The following is a 12885-nucleotide window of genomic DNA, read 5'->3' as shown; positions in this document are numbered from 1 at the left end:
ACCTCGGCGAAGGCTGAAACTGGAATCTAAAACCTCAGAGCTGGACAAACATTTACTACTTGTTATATTTGTTACATACGTTTTTCAAAATGGGGCTGGTGCAATTATTTCATAATCTAGCATTGAATGCAATTTTCGGTGTCCCCTAAGTGAGCTTCCCTCCTAAACTTATCATAATGAATTGCTTTTAATATGAAGTTGCAGAATATAGTTCCTATTGAGGTGCATTAGAATTCTATTGAACAAAGAATCGTATTAAATTATGATTGTTCTAATTTTCTTTCTTTTTTTGTACACTGTATTCTTTTTAAGAATTACTTGACTGGCATATATGTCCATGTCTTGTATGCTGTAAATATCAATAAGCTGATGTGTTTGTTCCATCAAAACAAAAATATTGAACGTTGTGATTTTCTGTATCTACTTTTCCAATTATTGTGGAGTTGTTTGTCCACTGAAATAAACTATTGAAATGCAATTGCTCACACCAATATGGAGTGAATTTCAAATTTTGTAAGGTTGCTTTTCTCCAGGTCATCTTGTGTGTGGGGGAAGGTGGTGTTCTGAAAGGTTGTAATGCATCCTGGGAGAAGCTGTATCAGGAGAATGTGACACAGACAGAAATAGTGTCAGTCAGGTCCCCAATTCAGAGTTGCCAGTCTCTGACTTGAATAAGCATCAGCACAGGGATGCTGTTATATAGTGTAGGGGTTAGAGCTAGCTGGTGAAATGGATATTTAAATGCAAACAATATATAGAGCTTCACAGGCACGCCGCCTAACAGCCACTCTCAGCATCGGTTGCTTCCAATCAGGCTTTGTAAACAGCCATAGAATGGATGGTCCACTTTAGGGGTTTGACTATGCTTTAAATCTGTTGTGCTCGTTTCTCCAACAAGAAAATGAATGCTGTGTTTTTCTGTATACCCTCTTATAATTTATGTGGAATTGTCTGTCCACTGAATTAAACTTTTGAAATTCAATTGTCCACAACCACGTGAAGTGGAGTTTTGAAATCTTTGATAGGTTGCATACAAAAGTCAAAAACATCATGAAGTAGTATCTCCAGAGCAGAATTAGTGTTTTCTCACCTGTGTTTCCAATAATAGAGTTAATGATTATTTTAGATCAAATGAATATAGATGGACTCTTTCCGGAAGCATCACTTCTGTGCAGCAGAGGCATATAAAGCATGCCTGTATTGTAAAGTAACCTAGATGCAATTCTGGAAACAGGAAACTCCAGCAATTCTGGAACATTTCAAATGTAGATACTCTAAATGTTTTCCCAATGTTGTGGTGTATTTCAATTACCTTTGCGCCTGATTAATTTGACGCCATAGAGCATCCCCCTCAGGTGTTTTTCCTGCAATGCACAGAGAGCTGTTTTTTGAGTCACTTTTATAGGGGCAGTTTTGGAAATTGAGTATCTGGTTGGCTAAAGTATGTACCCATGCGAGGCAGAACTCATCACTCCAGTAGGGGTAAGTCGGATACACACCAAGTTAACCTGCGCTCACCCTTTGGTGGCTTGTCACAAAGCAGGCAGGCTTATCTACAGAGGCAATGTGTAAAGCATTTGTGCAACACACTCATACAGCAACACAATGACTATACCCTAAAAGAGACTCCACACAGTGGTATATTAAAATAGCTTTCTTTATTGTGCATAAGACAAGAAGATCACAATGACATGTATCTATATATACTTTGCAAGTAATACAGGTTGTTAGGGTAATTCACATAAATTGCAGTGATATTGTAATTGTTATGTCAGGAAAACATCGGGCACGGGAACCCCTGCACTCCTATTAGCTTCTTTACTGTACTATCGGTGATATCCAAAGTGCCCCACAGATCCCTCGGGACTAGTGCAGCTGTAGGATAATGACTGACCAAGATCATGCCGTTTGGCAGCCAGCGCCTCTCCGGACCCACCTTAAAGGGTCACTACAATTTCCCTGGGCCGCTTAGCAGAGGTATCCTCTCCATGCTTTGGGCAGGAAGGGGTGTATTGAGGGTCTGAGCTGAGCTGTCCTTGGTCCATTGGGACAGGCTCAGTGGCCCCATACCAGGGCGGCAGTACTTTGTGGCATCACTTTGTTGAGGCAGCCTCGGTAGCCCACGATCAGAACACAAGTTTTCTGGTGGGTGATCTTGCTCCTGGCCAGATCCTCAGCTAGGCAGAAGCATGATGCTGATTTCTCCCTTCTCTACGGCAGCATAGAAGTCACAGATGAAGTCTGCGTTGCCCAGGTAACGTGTCAGTGGGAATTCGGTTGAACTGCACACAGCTCGAGATGCTGCTTTCAGGGACAGATTCTTGCACTGGAGTGTAGTTGGGTGAAGCACTAGGTTCAGGCTGAACTAAACGCTGATCGATTGATGCAATTCCTGTCAGTCACAAATTCTGGACTCATGAGCTCCCAAGTGTTGGAAATGTAGGTCTCTAGTTGGAAGTGGCTTGCACCCTGTCCAAGTTGGGACCCTTATTCTAGTGAGAAGTCTTCTCACAGAGTGCCCATACAGCAGCTCAAAGGGACTAAAACAAATCCTTTTCTGCAGAACCCCTCTGTAAGCAAAGAGAAGGCAAGCAAGAGGTTGTCCCACTTACGCTTCATGGGTTCAGACAGACCCCCAATAATGCCTTTCTGCGTACGGGTGAATCTCTCAACCAACCCATTACTTTGCGGGTGGTAAGGAGTGCTAAATTTGTAGTTCACCCCTCACTCCTTCCACATGGCCTTCATCTACAGCAACAGCAAGTTGGTACCCCAGTCAGATACCACCTCCTTGGGGAAACCCACACGTGTAAGGATCCCCATCAGTGCCCGTCCATGACAGGCGCCGTCTTTGTTTAAGGAGGGAAAGCCTCTGAGTACCGGGTGGCATGGTTCACCAAAACCAGGATTAACATGTTGTCCATGGCTGTCTTGAGGTCCAGAGGCTCCACAATGTTGATGCCCACCTGCTCGAAAGGGGGGCTCACGACAGTAAATGGTTGGAGGGGAGCCTTACATTTTACCCCACTCTTGCCACTTGCCTGTCAAGTTTGACAAGACCTGCAAAATACATACATCTGAGTGCCTTTGCATTTGGGGCCAGTACAAGTGGGTGACAAGCATCTCAAAGGTCTTGCCCTGCCTCAAATGTCCTGCAAAAGGCACATCATGAGCCAAACCCGGTAGGATGGTACGTACGTGCAGGAGTACCACCAGCACACGGGTTGCCCCAGGCTTAGTAACCTTAGGCACGACATAAAGGAGAGCATTCTCCCAGTAAATCATATGTAATTTGGACTCTTTGTCAGTTGCCTGGTCCTCAGCATGCTGCCTAAGACCCACGAGAGTAGGGCATGCCTTCTGCTCTATGTAGAATTTTTCCCTGGTGGGACACCCTTGTTGCGGCAAATGAGTCAGCTCAGGCAAGTCTCCCAGTTTAGCCACCTCTTCCCCTGTTAGTTTTGGGGCATCCCCCTCAGGTTCAGCCATCTCCTGGACAGTGGAAATTTTAGAAGCAGTTTTCCCACATCTCTGTCCTTCATCTTCTTGGCAGACACCTGGGCCAATATTTCAGGCTCTAGGTCCTTCGGATTACCCTGGGCTGCCATGGACTGTGTGGTAACTCACACCCACTCAGGCAATCCCAACATCTCCAAGTGGGACCTGTACTCCACCTAGCTCCAGGCGGTATGTTCCAGGTAGTTTCCCAGCAGACAATCCACATGCATGGATTGGCTCACAGCTACTCACAAGGAACCTGAGACCCCCCCACTCAAAGAAAACTGAGCCACTTTGCAGAAGTGCTCACTGTTGTCTTCTGCCACAATGTGGTGAAGTACATTAGGGACTACTTTCTCTTCAGACACCAGATGACACCTGACAGTAGTCACACTGGCTCCTGTGTCTCTCAGAGCCTTTACCCTTTGTCCATTGATGGTCACCCACTGCCAGTACTTCTTAGTGTTATCAGGCATTAGGGTTCTCTGGACCATCTCACTGTCCTCTAGTGATACAAGGGTCATCTCAGCTGGGTCCCCACATCCTCCTGGACCCAACTCCTCCCCAAGGGCCATGCTAGCCATCACCTGTGACTGCCCACCAGTGTGGGAATTGCCCACTTGGGGTCCCCTCTCATGTCCTCCTGATCACAAGCATAACATTCCCTGTGGCCCCTCTCTCCAGGCTTCCCTGAAGAGACCCATGGTTTCTTTTCAACTTGGGGACAGGAATACTTACCCTGGGAACTAGATTGGGGCCCTTTAGAGAACTCCTGCTGTTTATTCTTGTCCCCCTCCAAGTCATTTGATGGGAACTCTACCGACCCTTGGCGGTGTCTCCCATGTACAAATTCTTTTGGACTCTTGTACTGAGCGAGCGATCCGCCTCCCTAGCAAGTGGCCTGGGGTCAGGAAGCTTTCTATCAATCAAGTGTTGGCGTAACTCTGGAAGACAACGATTGAACAAGTGCACCTATGCAATCAAATGGTAGTTCCCCTGATAATCTGTTACATCACTGCCCTTCACCTAACTACCCAGTGCTCTGCAATAGAAATCAACATACTCAACCAAGGTTTGTGAACCAAATTTAGTACTCTTCCCCAAACTTTACACTGCAACTCTCTGAGGTGAGACCATACCTCCTGACCAGGATTTCCTTAATTTCATGATACTTCATCTGATCCTCTATCGGTAATGCCAACAAGGTGTCCCTCCCCTGCACAGTGGAACAATCCCACAGAGCTGCTCTCCAATGTCTCTCAGGGACCCTGTGTGCCCTAATCTACCTCATAGCCCCTCAACCACTAGTCAATGTCAACCCCCCACAACATAGTCTTTCACTAAATCCTTGAGTATACGTATTTTTCCCTCTGAGTGCACTGAAGAAATGCTGCCACCATCTGTGCTGGACTTGGACTTCAAATCCGGCTCCTCTAAATTCAATTCCTGATCCAAGACCACATTTTTCTTCTCTATTTTGAGCCTGGCCAGCTCCAACTGTAGATTCTCCTGATGCTGCATTTTGAGCCTTTCTAGCTCCATCTCATTATGCCTGCCCTCACACCTGTCCTCCGGGGACAGACATTCAGATGAGACACTGCTACCTGCCCTGGAGGGCATCTTCCTCCCACGTTGATCTTGAAATATCAGTCCATCCTCATGCAGGTTTTGCTCCTCAATCTCCTCAACTGGATCCTCAGAGTGCCCACTGGCATTCCTAGCAGCTACCCAGGACCTCAGCGCCTTTGTAATGCCTCCGTTCTGGTGAGATCTTTGAACTGGACCTTGCAGTCCCCTGCAGATTTGCTGATCTTGCTGCGCATTGTAGGACTCTAACCAGTCCTGCTCAAAAATTTTATCTGCAGGGGTAACTGATCATTCTCTAGACTGAAACTTTCTTGTAGAAGAAAGCTCAAAAAGTATCCCAACTCAAGAAGGGAAAAAGAAAAACAGTATGTGGTTACGTAAGGGTCTACTATAAGGTAGTAGTGTACACCAATCGCTGTATGTCAAGTAGAAACACAAGTCCTATTCTCACCGCTGACCACCAATGTTAGAAATGGGGGTCTGTAGTTGGCAGTGGCCAGCAACCTGTACAAGTAGGGCCCTTTATTCTTGTCAGGGTAAGGGAGTTACACACCCAAGATAACCCCTGCTAAACCCCCTTGGTAACTTGGAACGAGCAGTCATGCCTATCTCAGAGGTAATGTGTAAAGCATTTGCACATAAACACACAGTAACCCAGGGAAAACACTACAAAAGGACTCCACAACAGTTTAGAAAAATAACTAATACGTATCTGAATAAAACAAGACCAAAAAGACAATAATCCAACATCCCGAAGCAAAGATATCACTTTTAAAAGGTTCAAAATAGTTCCGTCCATAGGAAACAATGGATGTGTCACTTTTATCACAAAGCACCTGGAATATATCAAAATCAAAGTAAAAAAACGGGCACAGGTGCAATGAGGCGCCGTGAAACAAAGCGATACGTCAATTCCTTACTGCCAGGAGAGGTCATGAGTCAATTCCTTGCTGCAGTGCAGAGGAGAAGATGCTTAGATTCCTTACTGCCAGGGCAGGTGATGCATTGATTCCGTACTACGGGGAGAGAGGATGCGTAGGGTTCCGGACATGTTGCCTCAGTTCCCTACTGCTGGGCTAGGTCGACGAAGAACTTGGCACACAAGTACATGCATAAATGATCTAGACACACAGGTTTGATACAGCAGTGGTGAAACAAGCTCTGCATCAATTTTCCAGTCACAAAGCAGTTCATGCATCGATTTGTTCAGCCACACAGCAGGGCCTGCATTGGAGTCAGAGTGGGTGCCTCAGATGTCGGCAATACGGTGCTCGGAAAACAGGCCGTGGTGATCTTTTGCCGCACAGCAGATGCTGCTTCGATTCTTCGGTCACACCATGCCGATGTGCTGGCTTTTCAACCACACGGCAGTGCTACAGCATGAAAAACAGGAGCAGAAGGTCAGTGTGTGAATTTTCGTGCTTCTTTGTAGCAACAGCCACCTCTAAGAGCCCAGAACTGGAATTGGCACCACTTGGCAAGTCAGAACTCCCAGCAGAGGAGTTCAAGGGCAGCAGATGAAATCTTTGATGACCCTGCAACTTCTTAACAGGAGGCAAGCTCAAACAAGCCCTTGGAGAACCTTGGCAAGCAGGATACAGAAAGCAAAGTCCAGTTCTTTCTTTGCCCATGACAAAAGCAGCCAGCAGCAGGCCAAAACAGCCAAGCACACAGCAAAAAGGCAGCCCCTCTTGACAGTTTCTCCAGCTCTTCTTCTTGGGAGACTGTCTTCTTAGTCCAGAAATGTTCTGAACTAATGGTGTCACAGCTCCACTACTTTTACCAGTTTCTGCCTTTGAAGTAGGCAAACCTCTAAAAAAAAGTATTCGTAGTGTCCAAGACACTGCCTTTCCCTGACCTGGCTCCAGACGCACTACAGGAGGGTGGAGACAGCTTTGGGTGAGGACAGGCACAACCCTATTCAGGTGTCAATGACAACTTCTCCTCAGGAACCATTTACACAGGAAACACTTGCATTTTAGCACTGTAAAGTGCAGGTTCTCCCTGTGTAAAGGGTGATTGTGATTGGTTATCCATGATTGGCATATTTAACTTACTGGGAAGACCCTGGTAAAATGCACTGTTTGTGCCCAGGGCATTTAATTCAAATGCTACAAGTGTGTCTGCAGCACTGGGTGGCCAGCCACATGAGTCGCCTTGCATACATGTCTCGGGCCTGCCATTGCAGTGTCTGTGAGTGCAGTTGTAAACTGCCATGTCAACCTGGCAAGTGCACCCACTTGCCAGGCCAAATCCTTCACTGATTCTACATGTAGGCACCCCTAAGGTATGCCAAAGGTGGCCACATGGGCAGTGTGCAGTGTATGTGACAGGTAGGACACGTACTGGTGTGTTTTACATGTCCTCATAGTGAAATACTTCCAATTTAGTTTTTAACTATTACAAGGGCTATCTCTCCCATAGGTTATTATTGTAACTTCTTACAAGTGTAACTTCCAATTGTGAAGAGATAGAGATTTGAAGTTTGTGGTCCCTGAACTCCCAATTTAAAAATACATCTTTTCATGAAGTTGGTTTTTAAATTGCATGTTTGAAAATGCCACTTTTAGAAAAGTGGGCATTTTCTTGCTTTTCCCATCTGTGTGTCCGCCTGGCTGGGGTATCCACGTCTGGTTTAGACTGAAGGTTGGGCTATTTGTTTTTTCACTCTAGACAGTCAGTCACACAAAGGGAGATATAGTGTGCTCTGCATATCACCAGGCTGATGGGTCTTCCTGAGCGAGAGTGCTTAGAGGAGTTTGCATCAAGACCTGAATAGGGCTGTGCCTGTCCTTACACAAAACTGTCTCCACTCCTCTGTAGTGTGTCTGGGGCCAGGTCAAGGAAAGGCAGGGTCTTGTGTGCTACAAAGACTTTTCTTTGAAGTTTGCCTACTTCAAGGCAGAAACTGGTATAAGAAGTGGAGCTGTGACACCATAACTTCTGAATACTTCTGGACTAAGAGGACATTTTGCCAAGAAGAATAGCTGGAGAAACTGTCAGGAGGGACTGCCACATTGCTTTGTGCTCAGCTGCTTGCTGCTTCTGTCTTGGGCAGTGAAAGGACTGAACGTTGCTTACTGTATCCTGCTTGTCAACATTCTCCAAAGCTTGTGTGTGCTTGCCTCTTGTTAAGGAGTCTCAGGGCCATCAAATAATTCATCTGCAGCCCCTGAACTCCTCTGGAGGGAGTTCTGACCTGCTAAGTGACGCAATTCCAGTTCTGGACCCTTGGAGGTGGATGTTGCTGTAGAGAAGCCCAAAGATCTTCCCACTGAACTTCAGCACCTGTTTTTCTTGAATTAGCACGCCGTGCGGCTGAAACACCAGCGCATCACCATGGTGCGGCAGAAGAAATGATGAAGTGCCTGCCGTGCAGCTGAAAGATCACCAATGCCCAAGCACTGTGTCTCTGACGTTCGAGGCACCCTCTTCAACTCTGATGCAGTCCCTGTTGTGCGGTTGAACAAATCGACCCATCACCTGCTTCCCAGTAGGAAAATCAGTGCAGCATCCGTTTTGCCGTATCAACCCAGTGCGTCTGGAGTTTGGTGTATTGCACCTGTGCACCAAGTTCTTCATTGACGTAGCTCAGCAATATGGAACCAAGGCCATGTGTCTGGAAAACGAGACATCACCTCCCCTGGCAGTAAGGAATCGATGCATCACCTCCCATGACAATAAGGAATCGGTGCATCACCTCCTCAGCACTGCAGCAATAAATCAATGCATCACCTCCCCTGGGAGAAAGGATTCAACACCTTGCTTTGTTTTTTGGTGCCTCGTCTCCCATGCAGCTGTTTTTCTTTTCTGATTTTGACGCATCATAGGTACTTAGTGATAAAAGTGATACATCCATAGTTTCTGAAGCAGCCTGGTTCCACATTCTAGACTTACTCTGGAACCCCTGGTCGATGGTTCTTTGTTGACAGCTTGTAAGTGAGGAGGGGCGAAAAATTACACATTACTGTTCCAAAGAACCATGACTACGAAGAATCACAGACTCCCAAATCAGTTTAGTTAATTCATTACAAAGCCAAGAACAGCTGGATATACAAACAACCACAAAGTGATGATGTAGAAATACATTGGAACTAATACAAAGCCAAATCTACGGGTAAAGTTAAGACGATGCAGTATAAACAAAATTATGAGGTCCAGAATCAGGACGCAGAATATAACTGTGCCAACATCAAGAGTCTTCTTCATCGGAAGTTCGTAGGTAAAAAGTATTAGTCTGTACCTACACTATCACTAAAGTGACATGCCTAATTAGCATTCCCCAGGCAAGTTCTAAAAAAGATGTCAGCAAGTGAAGGCTTCATAAGAAGACCATTCTCATTAAATGGGTCAAGTAGCATGAAGTTACAGAGCTCGTTCTAAGATGCTTTCTCTCTCAAGGCAAAGGCAGAAGTCTCCGGACTGTGTCCCTAACCCCAACTGAAGAATCGATTCAGACCGTCCCAGAAGGCCTTGCGACATCACCCCATCCACACAAGACACCTCCTAGTAGGTAACTTTCCATCTAACTACGATGATCCCAAGCCTTGGCTCGATGACCTTGATTCCCAGGCTCTCTCCTGTGAGAAAGAACACCATCCCACATTATCAGCATCCCTGTTCAATGTATTTTCTCCTCCCTCAGCATAACTCCTAAAACAAAGACATTATTGTAACTAACAAAGATGCAGTTCTCCACCTGCAACAGAAATGTGAGAACAACAGGGAGAAATATACATCAGGCCTACAATATTCGGCCAGCATAAGAAACAACATATAATTTCATTAAGCACACATATACGTGATCGTTGTTACTTTGCATATTTAAACCAATGCGTTTTCATAACAGATGAATTGTCTCTCTTTAGTCACCTATAAATTCTTCACATTACTCCCATTACTGTTGGCGCTGCCCCTATGTACAAGGGCAGCGTCTTAACTTGGCAAAATGAGGAGAAATGCATTATTTCTCCTTGTTTTTCCTTTTTCCATGTGTGCTGCCTTGTGCAGAACACATGGAAAAAGCAAAGTGCCATGGATTGTTTAGGTATAGGAATGTCCCCCTTCCTGTACATAAACAATCTGTAAAAAAAAAATGCCAATCTGTAAAAATATGCCATTTTGTGACTTTCATGGTGCTGCATGGAGCAGCACACATATAGGTAGCAAAATGGCATTTTAGGATTGTTTATGTGCAGGAAGGGACAGATTCCTACACATAAACAATCCTCCCCTGCACACAGACTCCCTTGCACTATGGCAAGGGTGCCTGCATTGATGCTACACTGCTAAGTGTAGCGCCAGTGCAGGTGGAAACACAAGGCTGCACCATATCCTTGTAAATATGGTGCAGCCTTGCCTTTGCGAACGCCGGAACGCCGCACTCCGCCACTTCCTCGCACATATGCCCCTCTGACTTGGAAAGGAATTGGACATGGTGCAGTGCTCTGTGGAAACCGTAGTTTGTAGGCCACTGTAATAACCTCATGCACCTTTAACCCATTCGCTGCGGCGCGAATTCCGCTGCAGCGCTGGGGGGGTTTGGGGTGAGCGCGGCGCCGCCATGCTCATGACGGAACCACGCCGTCATGAGGCCGCAGCATGACGGAACCACTCCGTCATGAGCACACAGCGCCCGTGGCTCATGATGGAGTGGTTCCGTCAGGAGCATGCAAGGGGTTAATAAAAAAATATATTCAAAAGTGTAAAGAAATTATCTTTAGTAAAATGTTTAAATCACATTACTGCTTGCCAACTGTACTTTACCACCGCACAGGTGCTGAACAAGTGCTGCACTTTGTCATGAAACAAGTCGCAAAGGCCTGAGCTACAGTTTCTATGACTCGGCAAACCTAGGGTCAAAATAGAGGGTTGGGAATCACAACAAAGAGAAAAACGTGGGAGTTCTGCATTATCTACTTAGATATTTTAAATACAAAAGCAAGAAAAGTCTGTAGCTGTGACAAAGCTCAAGAATATCATTTGAACCATAAAATACGGAAGACAGTAAAGAAAGCGGAGGAAGGAAGGTGAATTATTGTAGCTGGTGTGTTTCTCGGGAAGAAGAAGTCATGACATTTTATTAGTGGCAGTGAGGCTCAGAACTAACGGTAGGGCGTTCTTCAGAGAACAAGTGGTAAATGTGCACACCTTCCTTCCAGGGGGACAAGTATGCAGGAAAGACTCTGAGTAACCAATTAAAAGAAAAACTGTCAGAGTCACAGACGAGCGACAGCAGAGTGACAGAAAAAAGATAGTGCTGCAAGCTTATTAGGACTGGTGAGGGTTATAGTAGGCACAGAATAGCATGGAAGTTTTTACTCCCTTCAATCTCTGCGCGTCTTTAAAAAACATTAGGTCGTGCAGCAATACTGTTGCTTCATACATAGAAATGAATATATCAAGTCGCATGCTATTGCATCGCATGCTTTTACAGTGCGGTCATTACAATGACCACGTTGTTAGTACGCGATACCTTTACATCGCAAGTCATTAAAACGACTTGCTGTAGAGGGCGCACTGGATTTAGGAATAGTATTATTTACTAATCCTACTCCAGTTTGTGCAACAGAAGGGAAAGGTGTTGGAATTAATTTCCAATACCTTAGCACCCCATATAGCAAGTCGTTCTAATGACTTGCGATGTAAAGGTATCGCGTACTAACAACGCGGTCATTGTAACGACCGCGTTGTAACAGCACTGCAATGTAATGACAGCGTTGTAAACACTGTTTCCCCATAGAAAAGTGTGAATGTCAGTCAACTCAGATAGCAACAATTCATCAAAAAAATATAAACTGCTGTTAGTAAATAGAAGCTTCCCCTCTATAAAGCCAGGTGTTTTAAGTGGGGTGGAAAAGTGAGTGGTCTCTCAAAGGTACGCGGCCTATAGTCCTTAGATCTGCTCCACTTCATCACCACCGATATACAGACACCACACCCACTCACCTGTAAGGCACTGTGTTTTCTTTTACTTTCGCCCTGTCAGTATTTTGAATGCTTCGTACTCTCTTCATATTCTTTCGAACTGAATCACAGTTATCATTTGCAGATGTCTTCAGAGAGGCGAGGGATTGAATGAACATGTATTTAACACTTCTATGACCTTGACAGGCATTGTGAGAAACTTGTGAAACTCTCTATCATTTTTGCCCATTGTAAACACCCACATAGAGCCCGATCTCATGCACACAAATAGCGAGGACTCAGTTCACGGTACATACTGTACAAGAATAGGATGCTGCACATAAAATAACTACAGACTCACAACATCATTGGAAAAGAAAACAGTCTTAGGATAGACAAGATTGAAATGTGAAAAATAAGCAGGACATGGATTACCTTAACAGTGTTCACAGTCATTGTTAAGAAATCAATCAGTGTTTTTGCCTGTAAAGTTGGGGGTATGAGTACAAGACCTGATCTGGACCCTGTTACAAATGGGGTTTCTGGTTGGCAGAGGTATGAACCCTGTCCAAGCAGGGACCACCACTCTAGTCAGGCTGTGGAACTGCTGTTGTCGGGCAGCCTCTGTATCGGTGTCGAAGGACGATGCAGTTGAATTTCTCACACAGTAGATGCAATGCAATGGTTTTTGATGGAAACTGCTACAGAATCCACTTCTGAAGCCCAGAGCTTAGAGCTGACACGTTAGGCAAGGGTAGAACTCAAAGAAGGCAGAGTCCAGCAGCACCAGCAGAATTGTAGGAAGTTATTTGTGTCCCTGAGACTTCAGAAGACAGGAGGCAGGCCAGAAAGCCCTTGGAGATCCTTTGCAGGGAGGTCAAAGTCCTTCCAGCA

The sequence above is a fragment of the Triturus cristatus genome, chromosome 5_2 (genome assembly GCF_964204655.1).
Source record: "Triturus cristatus chromosome 5_2, aTriCri1.1, whole genome shotgun sequence".
Taxonomy (NCBI): domain Eukaryota; kingdom Metazoa; phylum Chordata; class Amphibia; order Caudata; family Salamandridae; genus Triturus; species Triturus cristatus.
Note: the sequence above shows the minus strand (reverse complement) of the source record.